The sequence below is a fragment of the Paramisgurnus dabryanus genome, chromosome 18 (genome assembly GCF_030506205.2).
Source record: "Paramisgurnus dabryanus chromosome 18, PD_genome_1.1, whole genome shotgun sequence".
Taxonomy (NCBI): domain Eukaryota; kingdom Metazoa; phylum Chordata; class Actinopteri; order Cypriniformes; family Cobitidae; genus Paramisgurnus; species Paramisgurnus dabryanus.
Window position 1 is genome coordinate 35,605,634 of NC_133354.1, and position 17,050 is coordinate 35,622,683.

A 17,050-nucleotide genomic window follows, 5' to 3' on the forward strand; every position below is an offset into this window, starting at 1 on the left:
GAATGTACTGCTACTGTATGTACTCGAAATGTAAAGCTTAAATATGCTTATATTATATAATATATATTATTTATTAACCGAATTCATTGAAAATGTATTAATGAACTATCAATCGCCGCTGTAATGACCTGACGATCCTAGGAAATACTTCAAAAACGTGATCAGACACTGTAGCTCACTTCTTAAGACCACACTGCAAAAATGAATGTTTTACTTTGTATTTTGTCTTGTTTTCTAAAATAAGTAAATTAGGTTTATTGAATTAAGTTGAAACTGGAATTAAGCTTATGTTTCCTACTGCACTGGCAGATAATTTTACTTGTTTTAAGTTTAAAAAAACTCTTGATTTTCATCATTTATTTCAATAAACAAGACTTAATATCTTAAGCCACTTGCTTATCAAGTAAATGTATCTCAATTTAAGAATTTTCAGATATTTATATTAGAAAACAAGACCAAAATACTAAGACAGACATTCATTTTTTTTTGCAGTGCATATAATGGTGTTACAACAATGTAAAGTTGAAATTCGATGTATAAAATGCTTTAGAAGTGTACACATGTCATGTTAAAAACAAAGTGATGAATGAATGGGCTGTTTTTCGTTACTGCTTTTATGAGTGCAGCAGCCTCTCTAAAAATGTATTTAAGCCCTCTTCTGCTTTTAGTTCTACTTATTTATTTATGTTTTACTGTACCAGATGAAACATGGAGAAGCCTAGACATCGGTGCAGTGTGTGCGACAAGACTTTCACTGAAAAGTCCAACCTGACGAGGCATCTGAAGATCCATGCCATCGTCAGGGAGACCTTTGAGTGTGATGTCTGCAAGAAGAGCTTGACCACCAAATCATTGCTGGTCAGCCATCAACAGCAACACAAATACCCCAACATCGTTTTGTACCGGCAAGGAGAGGCCAGGCTGCAGTGTACAGAGGCAGCAAAGTCTGTGGCAGAGGCCCCCATCACCGTTGTTGACCCTACATGGCTGGATCGCAAGACAGCAGAGGCGGCTGCCAAGAGGTCCGGGGGTGAGCTGTGGAAAGGTCAGCTGGTCATTGTGTTTGGGAAGTATGCTGGTCAGACCTTTAGGTGGCTTCTAGAAAACGATGTTGGCTGGCTGGTGTGGTTGCTGTTCCAGTACTGCCAGCAGGGAGAGCAGAACGAGCTGCTGAAGTGGCAGAAGGAACGACTGCTCGAGTATGCCAGAGAGTTCCCTCCTGTCACATGGCACCTTGACAGGAGGTTGAAGGTAAGATAAACTTAGTTACCTTTTAGACCTAAGTAATTGATGTTAAACAGTAACCAGTATTAGTAAAAGTATTATTTTATGAAATTATTCTATGGTTGTGTTTTGTTTTCTGCAGACAGCACAATTGAAGAAAGACCGGGCTCCTCTGACTGTCCCTGACCTCTCTCAGCAGGACCCCAACTACACCAGTGATGCCGAGTTGTTGGCTGCTGCAGGTATAGTAGAATTATGCTAAAATTAACATGAAATGACTTTGTAGTATGCTGTGGAGCTGCTAGGACTTGTGTTTGTGCCACATAAACGTCATCAGTATGTTGCAATGCAGTTGATACATTTTTGTGGTGTTCTACTCTTCAGAGACTGTCCTGGACGAGTCTGAGGCGTCGGTCAGCACGCAGCTGACCACCTGGGGAGACCTCGCCAGCTCTGTGTGCCAGGACGACAGGCCCGGACCCTCGTCCCTCCGAGAGACCTCGGAACCCGGTGGCGTCGTGCTGGAGGGCTGGCAGAAGTTCTGGGAGCAGCCGCCTGAATCCACCAAAGCCCTTGGTATAGCCCCCGCGAACATCAAGTGGTTGAAGACCAATGAGACCTATGGGCTGTTCGAGAGGGCTTCCAAGTACAAAAATGTCAGGGGAGAGATCGCAGAGAGGAAGATCTTTAAGGAGAAGATGGAGTTCCACCCGCCCCCACCTCCTATGGCCGTCAAGGGAGCTGTGCCCAACATGCTGTCCTTCTTTACCACCCCTGCCTTCTTCTGGCGTCCGGTCGGTGTGATGAAGGCATTGATTCGCTGCCCCAACACCAACTGCCGCGCACCACCAGAGTACTACCTGGAGAAGAAAGGGTTTGGGAGCTTTGCCAGGCAAGTTTGCGGCATGAACTTCCATTACACCCTGCTGGCTGAGAGGTTGATGTGCAAACACTATCTCAAGCTGAAGGAGGAGCTGAGCCAGGCGCAAGTGGTCAACAGCGATGACGAGGAGGACGGCCCCCACCGTGCCCAGCAGCAGTACACCTGGCTGGCGTACAGTCCGCAAATTCTGATGAACCTCGCCCCGGCCATCAGAAGCATGTTCCCTGCCATAATTTGCGGCAAGCGTGCTGTGGACAGGAGTGTGGTCACCCTGATGAGCGACCGACTCAACGCAGTCTCAATGAGTAAAGTACAGAGGCTGCTGAAGCAGGGCCATGACGAGTGGTACGTGGAGCGTCGGGACCTGTACCAGACTCTCCTGTACGATGCCCACATGTCGGCGGCTGGATCATCTTCATCTCAGCGAGGTATCCTGTCGTTTGCCAGAGCAGCTGGCACTTACACCCCTCCCATCGCCCTGTCTCCACTTCCATCTGCTCGGGTCCTGAGGCGTGCGCACCTGATCCTGGAGATGGAGAAGATGCCCGTGTACAGGGACCAAATCCTCAGTACGACTGGGGAAATCTTGTGCATCGACGGCACGAGGAAGGTACGTATAGCCTAAAGTTCTTGTGATCATATGGAACAGATTGACTGTTAAAATACCACATAATGAATGTTCTGCTTTTTTTTATAGATTCTCAAGAAGATCTACGGCGACGGCCAGGGCACCATGCAGTACGTCACCAGCGTGCTGAATGAGTGGGGTCAGTTCTTGACCACAGTGGTTGTGGCGTCCGAGTCCGAGGGGTGCTATGCACGCATGGCCAGAGGTCTGGTCGCTCGTTTTCGTCGTGCCAACGCTCCTGCTCCGAAGGTGGTGTACGCAGATAACAACTGCTGTCGGTGAGTTCAAAGAGCAGTTGAAACCTATAATGAAATAGATAATCCAACATGTAACACACCTACACAAAATGTCATGATATTATTTTCAGTGACAGCGGTCCGTCGTTCTTGGAGAATCTGTTTGGTGACTGGGTGAAGAGAGGTACCGTCATCAGGCTGGACATCCGCCACTGGCTGCACCGCTGGGACGCCGTTGTGATCAAACAGAGCCACGCCAAGTACGGGGCTTTCATGAGTGCCATGGCGGGTGCCGTGCTCGCCTACATCAAGGCGGACATGATGCTCCTGGTCCAGGCGGTCAGGAACGGTAACCCAGAGCTCTACGGCAGGTACTCTGATGAGGAGATGATGGCTTTCCTCAAGCCTCATCAGATCAGGTCGTACGTAAGGCGTATTACCCGTGGTGTTGCGGTAAGTGTGGCTCTGTGTAGGTTGCACTATACAAGCTCAAGTCTCCATATGTATACATACAATCGCTCACATTAGTTTTCTCCCCAAGCAGGTTAGTTAGCTAGCTTGTTCTACGTTTTTTTATTCACCTCAAAACGGGTTGTGTTACAGGAGACTGCTTTGGTGATAGAGTCCATCCTTGCTGAGTTTCGGGGACCAGCCGGCCTTGACATTGATGGCATTCACCTGTTTAAGTCGCCGGAGGCAGTCGACGCTCACTGGGCAGTGGCCAGCAAGCACCTCAGTTGCATGCAGGTGGGTTAATGTCTTTGCAGGCATCGTGTGTCAAAACCAAACTTCAAACTTGTATATGGCAACATATCAAAAGGACACCAGAATAAATAAGTTGTAATATATGTTGTGTGTTGCAGGATCCCCCTGGCATACCGCTGTATGTGTCTGTAAAGGTGGTGGTGATGAACGGTGTCCGACTGAACAAGCACAAATGCCGGCGAGGCAGCAACTCTCTGGAGGGGTTGCACGCCCACCTGTTTAACGCCGTCCCTTCACAGCGATGTGGGATTATGCCATTTCAAGTGAGTGATTAAAACATATTTAAAGCTTTATTACAGACACATTGTCATATAGCAAATCATACGTATAATTTAAAAAGCAAAGTGTTAATGATAGTTTCAATGATACATTTTATTTCACATCTTCAGTCATTACTTGTAAACATTGTACACAATAACAGTCAAAATGGAAATTTGTTTCAGGTATACTTGGTGTCCTTTGCCGTGCAGTGGAACCACCGGATGGCATCGCTCCGTGTCGCTGGTGGTCATGGCCGGCAAACGTCGTGCTTGGATGCACGGCAGATCCAACGCATCAACCAGCAGGCCGAGGTTCTCTTCGGCAAGGAACATGTGCTGGAGCCCAACTTTGCTGCACCAATGCCGATCCCCGAAGCGTATGAGCACTCCGACGAGGAGGAGCTCCTTGGTGTCGAGTGCGCCATGTGCCAGTCTACCAGCTTCACTGCCAGGGACTACTACGTGCAGAAAGGTACAGGACTTGATCACACACTTAAACAATGATGACAAACCTGGTGCAAAAAAACTATTGTTGTGTAGACATGTTTGTGATTAATACAATTACATATTTGCAGTTGAGGAAGAGCATTCGCGTGAGGACGAGGAGGAGGAGGAGGAGGAGGAGGAGTCGGCTGAGCAGGGAGACGATGAGATGGTGGACGAGGGTCTCGGCATGTCTTCGGATACAGAGGAGGACCCGATAGACAGAGTCTGTGCGAAGCATGTTGTCCTCACCGAGGCAGAACAGGCGGAAGAGGAGGACAGTCCTGCCCTGCAAGATGTGCTGATGAGCCATCTTCATCTGCCAGGTATAGAGGAAGTGGAGGCACTGGCTTTGCTCCTCCTAGAACTGGCCGACAACAGCGACCACCACTTAGTGCCTGCTGACCTCAGGCAGAAGATCGCCGCCGCCGCCAGCTCTCTCCATGACCACGACAAGACTGCCGCCCGTTTCATGAAGCGGTATGAGTCCAGGTGGGGATACACCTTGTTCGGTCGGTGCCTTGGGGCAGACTCTCCCGAAACCAGAGCAGCCCAGAAGACCAAGTTTGGCTGCATGAGGTACGCTCAGGCGGCACAGGTGACCGAGGACAGTCGCCTGCTCTACCTCCTCCTCAAGATGCTTAAGAACAGAGCGCCAGCCAATCAGCTCACCTCCCCCAGCAAGGCCACGGCTTCTTTGAAGGCACAGTACAAGAGGATTGCAGACCGAGTCCGAGACGACCCCATCCTTGGCGGTCTCGCCATTCCACTGCCCAACTTGAACGCCAAGTCCATCTCGACCTTCACTGCCAGGGAGGAGAAAAAGGCCAACTACGGGGCGACGGTACTGCCGAAGGTGACGCCTCACCTGAAAGTGCTGTCAGATGCACCCTTCCCGGAAGCTCCTGCGCTGCCAACATCCCTACCACCGCCAGACCGGCCTCAGGTCCAGTACCAGCACATTCATCACAAGGCTGGAAAAAGGCGTGGTGAGAAGCGGAGGTAAGTTGTCATAAGCACTTTTCTTCACCTGTTGGCTGTTGAAAGCAAATAGCACACATGTCATATCAATCCTCATTAAATGTTTATTTTATATTTCCAGATTATTTGTTGAAGAGCCAGAGTGTGTGCCTCCCGTGAACCGGCCCGTTCAGCCCACGGCGGCGTCGTCCTCCTCCACTCGGCCAAAGCCTGCTGCGCCCATTCCCGTTCTGCCAAAGCCTGCTGCACCCACCTTTGGATCACCCCCTGTGTCTGCAGCACCCATACTGCTGGTTCTTCCCGCACAGCCACAGGCTCCCTCCATCCTGTTTCGTGGGCCATCGTGCAGCCAAACCTTTGTACCTCCTGCACCAACAGTTAAGGCATTCATGCCAAACAAGTCCTTGCGGCCATGTGGGGCTTGCCACGTTCCTAATTGTGGTGGACAGCGGAAAAGGTACACACCTTCCAAGGACAAAGTGGCTGGAAGCACCCAGAAAATATTTTCCTACTGTCCATCCACTAGGAAATCCACCACCTCTGGGTTTGACAATGTGGTGTACGATAGCTTTGAACATTTTAAAAGTGTGGTGGATGTGGAGTTGGAAAAGAGTAGAACTGTGTAAATAGATGTAAATAACTTTGTAAATAACTAATTTGTGTGATGCCATTTCTCCTGTGCCATCTGTTGGAGAGAGAAAGAAGATTGTTTGTTTGTTTGTGTGTCTGTTTGTTTGTTTGTTTGTTTTTTAAAGTTGTTCAGAGTTTTTAAAACATACTTTACACTGTTTTTAAAGTGTAAAGTTGTTTAAAGTTTTTTAAAAGATAATCTATTTATTTATATAGTTCAAAAAACGCACTTTACAGTTTTACTTAAGAATGTTCTTGTGTTTGTTTTTATTATTATTTATGTTGCTGTTTAAGTGCACTTTGTAGTATCTTTTTTATGCAAACATGTTCTGGCCTATGTTCAATATCAAGGTCAATCTACCTCATTCATCTTAAACTCAATCAGTTCTGATCTTACACAATCAGTTTACATACCCTTTAATGGTTGTTCATGTTCAGATCATCTGTGTTTTTGTCATGCCTGTTGTTTGTTTGTCTTTGTCAGCTTCGTGTCTTTGTGATGTTTGTATGTCTTTGTCTGCTTATGTTTATCAAAAGTTTGCCAAAGAAAACGCAAAAAAATTAAGAGACAGGAATGGCTTGAGCCTTTATTTGTTGATTGTTGAGTTTGTGGATAATCCTGTTCTTTTTTGGGCTTTGGCCTGTACAAACCAGTTGTTAATTTTAAGCTTAAAGGAACAGTATGTAGGATTGTGGCCAAAACTGGTATTGCAATCACAAAACGTGTGGCTAAAACTGGTACTGCAATCACACAGCTGCTGGCCAATATAGCAAACGACAACATAAACATCAGTTGAGGGCTGCAACTCCACTTTTTAAATGACAATATCCTGGCCAGACCACTGTTATCAGTGATATAAGTATTTGAAATGAAAATGATTTCTTAATGTCTAGTGACAAATCAGGGCCATTTAATGATTAATTGATATAAATTTCTTACATACTGTTCCTTTAAGTGCAAGTTTGTGTTTTTAATTGTTAAATGTTTTGATTATTATTAATGTTATTTATGTGTGCGTGTCCTTGTGATGTTTGTATGTCTGTCAGCTCCATGTTTAACTAAATGCTTGCAAATGGTAGTAAATGTTTGTCTCTCGTCTTGTCTCGTGTTCTCGCTCGTAGATCTGTACCTTGTCGTGGTGAGCGAGCTTTAAACTAAACAGATCTGGTTTACTTGTGTTTTCATGCATTGCCTTTTAAATGAAACACATTTTGGGTGAAAAATAAAAGTTGTAAAAGTTTTTCAAGTATTTTGGAGTCTCTGTATGCGTGGGTTTCAGAAGGGGTGGGATAGTGTAAAATAAAACACATCAAAGCAATTAGAAGTCTTCCAGACAAAGTGAGAGTGCACTGATACATTACAACCTTTCTTAATTCAGTCCAAAAAATATAAAACACTTTTTTACTTGTCTATATGAATCTCATCAGCTACATCAACTTAAACTATGAAAATAATAAACAAAGCATTCAACAGATTAGTGGATTTTAATAAACTAGACAATTTCTGTAAATAACACTTCAGTACGTTGACCAGCAGATGGCGCCATCAGCTTTGATCACTTTCGATCGATCCCAGGGTTGAGCAATATGTACATGCGGGGGTCGTGAGCCATTCCCAGGCGGTCTCCCATCCAAGTACTAAACAGGCCCGACCCTGCTTGGCTTCCAAGATCAGACGAGAGCGAGCGTGCTCAGGGTGGTGTGGCCGTAAGCGAGTGCTGACTCGATTCGATTGACACTTCAAGCTTTATTTGGCAACGCCATGACATCAGTGAACGTTTACAGAAAGAACGCATTCATGGGAAAAAATGACATAAATAATTAATTAATTAAATGCTTACAGCACCAGGTATTTCCAGGCGGTCTCCCATCCAAGTACTAACCAGGCCCTACCCTGCTTGGCTTCCGAGATCAGACGAGAGCGGGCGTGCTCAGGGTGGTGTGGCCGTAAGTGATTACAGACTCGATTCGAGAGACACTTCAAAACTAAAGTGGCAACGCCATGCCATGGGAGAACGCTTACAGAAAGGACGCATTCATGGGAAAAAATGACATAAATAAATATTTAATTAATTAAATGCTTACAGAACCTGGTATTCCCAGGCGGTCTCCCATCCAAGTACTAACCAGGCCCGACCCTGCTTGGCTTCCGAGATCAGACGAGAGCGGGCGTGCTTTTTTTTCTTTTCTTTTTTTTTCATTTCAGTACAGCACAAAAATCAAAACCATAAATAATACATTCAAACATTTACATACATTACTTATTTACACCCTTAAAATCACTTGCATCCAAACTTAAATAGGGTTTTCATCAGCATCTGGTAACTTCCAGTTTAGTTCCTCTAAAACACAACAGACTTCTCTTGTAAAAACATCATATAAAGTTTGCAACATTTTTGTACACTTAAAATGCACATACATTTTTTCTATATATGATTCTGTTCTCCTTTTAAAAACATTCCAAACATCCATCACAATGTTTTTTTTTTTTGCCACAGTTCTCCTTTCCCAAATTGCACTTTTCATCATCATTATACACAGATTTATAAACTTCTTGTTTTGACATTTCTTTTCCCAACCAAACATAACCACTCTGTTCCATTCAATTTCATTTTAATTCTAATCCACAATTAAATCTTTAATCATACTTTTACATTTCCTTAAAAAATTCTCCAATTCTGTGCAAAATAAGAACATATGTAAAATCCCCTCTTCTTTTTCCTTGCACACTTTACACATTGCATTTTGAGCTAAAACAATTTTATATAAAACCGACTCTGTAAAAACCACTTTTTACTTTGCAATTTTGTTTCCACACATTTACCCTTCATGTTTCCCCATATATCCTCCTCTGTTAAATCTTTGAATTTTCCCAACCAGTACTCATTTACAATTGGCACTTTAAAAACTCCATCTCTAAAAACACAATAAAACCTTTTTACATTACATTCTTTAAAATCAACAGTATTTTCCTCCATTTTCACATAAATATTCATTTCTTTTGGATCTTCATCCATACACTCTATTCTTTTAATCCAGTCTCTTGGTATTGCATTCTTAATCATTTCATATTTGTTGGTTATTTCTGTTTTATTATATTCTTCTTTTGCTAGTTCCATTGCATCCATCACATACTGTATCGGTAAAAACCCCTCTTTAAACTCATACAAAATATCTCTCACTTTCGTTATCCCCACTTCCATCCATTTCTTAAAAAATATTCCTTTCCCTTGTTTTAAAATATTGTTATTTAAGAACAAAGGTTGATTCAAAATGTTTTCTCTCCCATGCGGATCATACTAAATTTTCGTTAAAAACTTTCCCCAGGCACTTAAAATTTCCCTATAAAACTCAGGTAGTCCTTCCGTCATCCAGACTTTTGTTTTCGTCCATAAAATACCATCCCCTAAATTGAAATTACCAGCTTTGTTTAAGAAGTATTTCATTGTTTTCTTCCAACCAGTTTGATATCTTCATTTAAATATTTCTTAATAATTTTCACTCTCAAAGCATTTTTTCGTTGTTCCACATCCATTAAGCCTAAACCGCCCTTTTCCACCACCCCTAAAATTGTGTTGTATGCAATCCTCGATGTTTTCCCCTCCCATATAAAATCAAGAAAACATTTCTTCAACCTTTGTTCCATCCATACAGGCATTTCGGATACATATAAAATATACCAAAGTTTAGACACCATTAAAACATTTAAAATTAAAACCTTCCCTTTCATATTTAAAGTTCTTAGTTTCCAAAAATTTAACCTTCTCTCTATATCTGTTACCATTTGTTCCCACATTTCCTCTCTTACTTTCTTCTCATTCTTCCCCATTAAAACACCTAAACTCCTCATTTTTTCAACTTCTTTAAAATCAAAGCAATCTTTTAAATCCTTGGCTTTACCAAATCTCATATATGTTGTTTTATCCTCATTTATTTTGCTTCCAGACCCTCTACAATATTTTCCTACAACCTTCATAACTTCTTTGATACTTTCTTGTCCTTTTACAATTAACGTTGTGTCATCAGCATATTGAAAAACTTTCCATCTGCTTTATTCCCTTCAATTTCTATGCCTATTATTTTCTCATTTTGTCTTATGGCTAGTCCTAAAGGTTCTGATACCAGCGAGTATAATAATGCTGAGAGCGGACAACCCTGTCTAATTGATCTTGTAATTTCAAAACAGTCTGTTAAAAAACCATTACATTTTATTTTTGTTAATGCACCCTTAAATCTTAATCCATTTAATAAAATTTTCTCCAAAACCAAAACTCTTTAAAATTCCAAATAAATACCCATGCTCCACTCTATCAAAAGCTTTTTCAAAGTCCAAACTGATTATATATCCCTCTTTATTTTTTTCTTTCATGTTAGTAGGTGAAGCAGTTATCAACAGGAGTCCACAGAAACGTGTAAGTGTATTTGATTTTAGACTTGTGAAGTTTTAGCGCAGTGTCGTTGCTAAGAAACGCTCTCTTGTTTACCTTTGTCTCACGTGCTGCAATCCGCGTTTGTTCTCGCGTGTCCTCGCGTGCTTTAGTGTATTACAGTAAAAACAGTAGTAGTTTCGGCCATTAACTTGTTGTTGATTGTTTTCGGGCGTGGCCTGCTGAGTTTCAGCCCACATTTGAAGCACTTATAAAACCAGTCAGTCCACCGCGGCAGCGGTCGCGTGCAGCCCTCGTCGTGTGAAGACCGAAGAGTGTAAAGACCATCGACTCTACCTGCGCGACTCCACCGAGCAGGGACACCGACTGGGCACTTAAGTATTGCACTTTTTGTACTAACTTTTTCTATTTATCTATATAGCACTATTTTTCATCTCTTGTACATTTCCTATTCTTATAATTTTACTATGTGCTTTCAAATCTCTACTGTCATTACAACTCGTAAATCTGTTGTACCACGTCGCCGTGTGAGAAATATTAATAACCTCCGCACTCTCCCACCTTCCACTATTGCCTCACTCTCTCTTCCCATTGGCTTATGGAACTGCCAATCTGCTGTCAACAAAGCAGATTTCATAACTGCCATTGCCTCACATTCTGGCCTTTCTGTTTTAGCACTTACTGAGACATGGATTAAACCAGAGGACACGGCCACTCCGGCTTCCCTCTCCAACAACTACACTTTCTCACACAGTCCTCGCACAACAGGAAGGGGTGGAGGAACTGGTCTGCTCATCCCAAAGGACTGGAAATTCCAACAGCAAACCCCCTCATGTGACAGCAACTCTTTCGAATCGCATATTGTTACTATCGTCCACCCTACTAAAATGCATTTTTTAGTTATCTATCGCCCCCCAGGTCAACTGGGACACTTCTTGGAGGAGTTAGACGTACTTCTGTCTTCATTCCCTGAGGATGGTACTCCTTTAGTAGTACTTGGTGACTTCAATATCCACCTGGAGAAACCACAGGCAGCTGACTTCAACACCCTGACTGCGTCGTTTGACCTCAAGTGAGTCCCTGCTTCACCAACACACAGGTCTGGCAATCTTTTAGATCTTATCTACACACGCTGTTGTTCCACCTACCACACCCAGGTCACCCCACTTCACACATCTGATCACTTCCTAATTACTCTCGACCTCGACCTGACTCCCCCTGTCGCTACATACGATCCCCCATTGGTCACGTTCAGGCGCAACCTGCGCACGCTCTCTCCCTCCCGCTTATCCTCTGCGATTGTTTCCACGCTGCACGCTCCCAGCCAACTCTCTCTGTTAGATACTGACAATGCCACTGACACACTTTGTTCCACTCTTACATCCTGCTTAGACACATTATGCCCTCTGACATCTGGACCGGCCCGGGTCACACCTCCTGCTCCTTGGCTAACTGAGGTTCTCCGTGAGCATCGCTCCACACTCAGGGCTACAGAGAGGAAGTGGCGCAGATCGAATGATCCTTCTGATCTCTGCCTCTATCAGTCTCTTCTTGCCTCCTTCTCCAAGGATGTCTCCTCTGCAAAGACCTTATACTACCATTCAAAGATTAACAACTCACCTGACTCTCACACTCTCTTCAAGACCTTCTCTACCCTTCTTTGTCCCCCTGCCCCTCCACCTTTATCCGACCTAACGGCTGATGATTTTGCTTCCTTCTTTTTTGAAGAAAACGAAAACTATTAGCAGTCAGTTCTCCGAGCCGCCGCTTCTTGCGCATTCTCAAATCCCTGAGACATGCTTCCTTCCCTCCTTCTCTCTCCTATCCGAAGCAGATGTTTCCAAGGTCTTGGCTTCTAATCATCCGACTACCTGCCCACTAGATCCCATACCCACCCATCTCCTCCAGACCATCTCTCCGTCTGTTATCCCTGCTCTCACTCACATTATCAATTCATCCCTTTCCACTGGCACCTTCCCTGTAGCATTTAAAGAGGCCCGGATAACCCCGTTGCTGAAGAAACCCACTCTCAATCCTGCTATGCTAGAGAACTACAGACCCGTTTCTCTTCTTCCCTTCATTTCCAAGACTCTTGAACACATTGTGTTCAACCAGCTCTCCACTTTCTTCACACAAAATAACCTCCTGGATAGCAATCAGTCTGGATTCAAAAGTGGTCACTCCACTGAGACTGCGCTGCTTTCAGTCATTGAGGCCCTAAGGCAGGCAAGGGCAGCCTCCAAATCATCTGTGCTGATCTTACTGGATCTATCTGCAGCTTTTGACACGGTCAATCACCGCATCCTCCTGTCGACTCTCATGTCTATGGGTGTCACTGACACAGCGCTTCTATGGTTCAAGTCGTACCTCTCTGATAGGTCATTTCGGGTATCCTGGAGAGGTGACGTCTCCGAACCCCAACGTCTTGATACCGGGGTCCCTCAAGGCTCTGTGCTTGGACCGCTGCTCTTTTCGATATACATGACATCCCTGGGCTCTGTCATTCGGAAACATGGCTTTTCCTACCACTGCTATGCAGACGACACTCAACTCCACTTGTCGTTCCACCCTGATGATCCTACGGTTTCTGCCCGCATCTCGGCACGCCTGAGGGACATCTCACTCTGGATGAAGGATCACCATCTTCAGCTTAACCTTGCGAAGACAGAACTGCTTGTCATATCATCTGAACCAAAGATTCAGCAAAACTTTTCCATTCAGCTAGGTTCCTCGACCATCACGCCTTCCAAGACGGCCAAAAACCTGGGAGTGGTCATTGATGATCGGCTTAGCTTCACGGAGCATGTTGCCAGCACCGCTCGCTCTTGTAGATTCATCCTCTACAATATTAGGAAAATTAGACCTTTCCTAGATGAGCATGCTACGCAGGTCCTGGTCCAAGCTCTTGTCCTGTCCAGGCTGGACTACTGCAATGCGCTACTGGCAGGACTTCCAGCCTGCACGACCAAAACCCTACAGATGATTCAGAACGCAGCGGCAAGAGTGGTCTTCAATGAGCCAAAGAGGGCGCACGTCACTCTTCTCTTTGTCAAGTTACACTGGCTTCCTTTAGCAGCCCGCATCAAATTTAAGGCTCTGCTCCTGGCCTTTAAAACCATCACTGGGTCAGCACCCCCTTACCTTCGCTTGCTTATAGAGCCTTATGTACCCTCTCGATCACTGCGCTCTGCCACCGAGCGAAGACTTGTGGTACCATCTCAAAAAGGGAAGAAAACCCTAACGCGTACCTTCTCAGGAACTGTCCCACAACTGTGGAATGATCTGCCGGTCGTGACACGATCAGCTGACACTGTAGCTGTCTTTAAGACTCGGCTAAAAACCCATCTCTTCCATCATTACCTAACTTCCTAATTACAGATTTACTATCTTTATTTAGTTACCTTCTCTTTATCTCTTCTCTATTTACCTTCCTCTTTATCTAAAAAAAAAAATAAAAAATACTAGCATACCCTTGGCTATGTATATTGTGTTGGACTTGATGAAACTATTTCCAGTGCACTTATGTATTGCTGTTCTTATGTTGCCATAATTGCTTCTATTGTTTACCTCACTTGTAAGTCGCTTTGGACAAAAGCGTCTGCTAAATGACTAAATGTAATGTAAATGTACCATATAGTGTCTCTTATACTCATCGTAATATCTGCAATATCTCTCCCTTTAACTCCATATGCTTGATTCGTTGTAATTATACTTGGCATTATTTCCTTTAACCTGTTGGCTAAAACTTTCGCTAAAATCTTCAAATCCGTATTCAGCATCGTGATTGGTGTATAGTTTTTTTAATCTACTTTTTCTTGTTTCTTTTTATATATCAGCTTCATTAAACCCATCCTTGTTCTTTCATTTATTTCTCCTTTTTTAAAAATCTCTTTAAAAACCTCATTTAAAATCTTTGTTAAAAATCCTTTAAAACACATAAAATTCTGTTCCCAAACCATCTATTCCAGGACTTTTATTTTTATTCAATTGATTTATTGCTATTTCAATCTCTTCCTCTCTGATCACTTGGTCACATTCCTTTTTATTCTCCTTTAAAACACATAAAATTCTGTTCCCAAACCATCTATTCCAGGACTTTTATTTTTATTCAATTGATTTATTGCTATTTCAATCTCTTCCTCTCTGATCACTTGGTCACATTCCTTTTTATTCTCCTCACTTACTGTTGTTTTTATCATATTTAAAAGTTTGTTCATTTTCTCCTCTTCCACGCTCCTTGCACTAAACAAATCCTCATAAAAAATCTTAATTTCTCCTAAAATCTTTTCATTTCCTTTTACAATTCCTCCATTTGAACCCTTTATTTCTTTTATTGTTTCAGCTTTCCCTCTGCTTTTCTCCAGACCAAAAAAGAACTTTGTACATTTTTCTCCCTCCACCACATATTTTGCTTTACTTCTTAGCATCGCCCCCTCATATTTCTTTTCTTCTATTTCTTTTAATTTTTCTTCAATTTCCCTAATCTTTTGTATGTCCTTATTCTCTTTGTTTAATTCCATTTCTAAACTTAATTTCATTTCTTTTTCTTTGTATTTTTTACATTTTTGTATTAAACTACAATATTTCATTGAATATTTTTTAATTAAAAACTTAACATTTTCCCACCATATCCTCTTATCCTCTTTATACATTCCATTTTCCTTTTCTTTTTCTATAATTTCCTTAACCTTTGACACATAGTGCTCATTCTTTAAAATTTGTGTATTTAAAATCCAAACTCCTGGTCCTTTTACTCCAGTCCAACTTAAAAAAATAAAAACTTATGATCACTAAAACTTGTTTCCTCATACTTCATATTTTCTATAAAATTCTCCACTTTTCTTGTACATAAAACAAAATCAATTCTGGTTTGGCATACAAACTGCCCCGTTATTTGTCTTCTTGAAAATTCCTTTTTCCTTGCATTTCTTTCCCTCCACACCAGAGGCGCACCTTGTCAACAGGCAACTGCTTGGAGCCCCGAGCCACTAGAGGGCCCCCAAGTTTGTTTCTCGGATGGCCAGCTACACCCGGTAGATGAACATAGATACTCAACATGACTGCATATCAAAATTCCGATTGAATGGAATGTTGATTGACATTGGCTTAGCCCAGTCAAAATCCAACCCAGGTGAATAACTTGCCAGTTTCGAAAATGAACGTAGCGAATGGGTGACGTTGTATCGTTCAGTCGTGCTGTCGCAGTTGATCCGTACGGATCACGACCCACGGTTTGGCTTGCGATTGCCAGATTAATACGCAAATTTAAATAGGAAAAGTTTATCTTTTGCACGTGTTTCAAAGGCTTGCAAATGCTAACACTCAAGTGATTTAAAACAATTTAACCGCAAAAAGGCGCTAAAGTGAGCAGCCTCGTACCCACATGCGGTTTAATGTGTCCGGTCCAGCTCCAGTCAGGCACGTGCCCAAGTGTAAATCTCAAGTTTAAATTTTAGCAGTTAACTAGTGCAATCCTTTACAAAGACAATCGCGGCAAAAACGGATCTATATGCAATGTAGTTACCAATGTATGCTTGTAAAAACAACAAAGCAGTCGCAATGACGCGTACACGCACATATTCATGTCCGTGCGCGTCTTTGCGTTCATTCGCAAACAACCGCATTCAACGCCACGCGAGTGAGCAACCCAGTATCACGCTAAAGCGTGTAATAGACACGCTGGTCCACTAGAGGATGCGTGTCAATGTCACGCTTTGCCTCCTCTAGGCGTGAAAATGACACGCATTTATGAGGATGATAAACAATAGGGGGCGATAATTTCCTCAATGCCAACAAGTTCAACAAGAGAAGCGATGCAGTGATATTGCGTTCTCCGGAGTTCCATGGGTAAGGCTTACTTGGAAATTTGGTGATTAATGTTACTAATATTGAGTAAATCCTGTGTTTATTTTAAGTCTTTGTTGCAACGTTAGCAATATAATATCACCGCTAAGGCAACCGACAAGTCAGTGCACGCGTTTGGTCAGAATCCAATTGGCTCATATTAGGGACATAATTGTTGTTCAGGTGCGGTCATTTAAGAAATCCTAAAGTTGGTGCAGCATAACATTTAATTTGCGTGTGTGGACTATGGAGTTATCTATAGTGTTTTTTACGTTACTAAGGTCAGAAACATTATTGGATGACTGTTTGATAATCAGCTAATGTATTAATCACAGAAAGCTGCAGTGACTGCATTATATTATGTTGCTAAACAGTTGTTCTAGCGTTTTTAAACCAGTAGTTTTATTAATTTCGCGCGGAATGCAGTTCGTGAAATAAGCTCTAAATGAAAAAATAACCGATTTAAGTGAATAATTGTGTTCATTGTAAATCTGATCATCTTAACATACAAGGCGGAACCAATCGATCACAGAGAGCGATCGCTGCTGACACGGTCAGCAGCAATTGCATTCAGATTACAATAATATTTCACATTATTAGTGTTTTTACTGTTTTTTTATATCAAATAAATGCAGTCTTGGTGAGCAGAATAGATTTATTTAATTATTTAATATTATTAATATAATATAATTAGGCTAGTTAGGGGCGGCAGTGGCCTAGTGGTTCAT

General features: G+C 42.7%; 1 pseudogene; it reads right to left on the minus strand.

Annotated features, from left to right (window-relative positions):
• Window positions 1–7,924: 7,924 nt before the first annotated feature.
• LOC135751048 (5S ribosomal RNA) lies at window positions 7,925–8,043 on the minus strand (annotated as a pseudogene).
• Window positions 8,044–17,050: the final 9,007 nt, after the last annotated feature.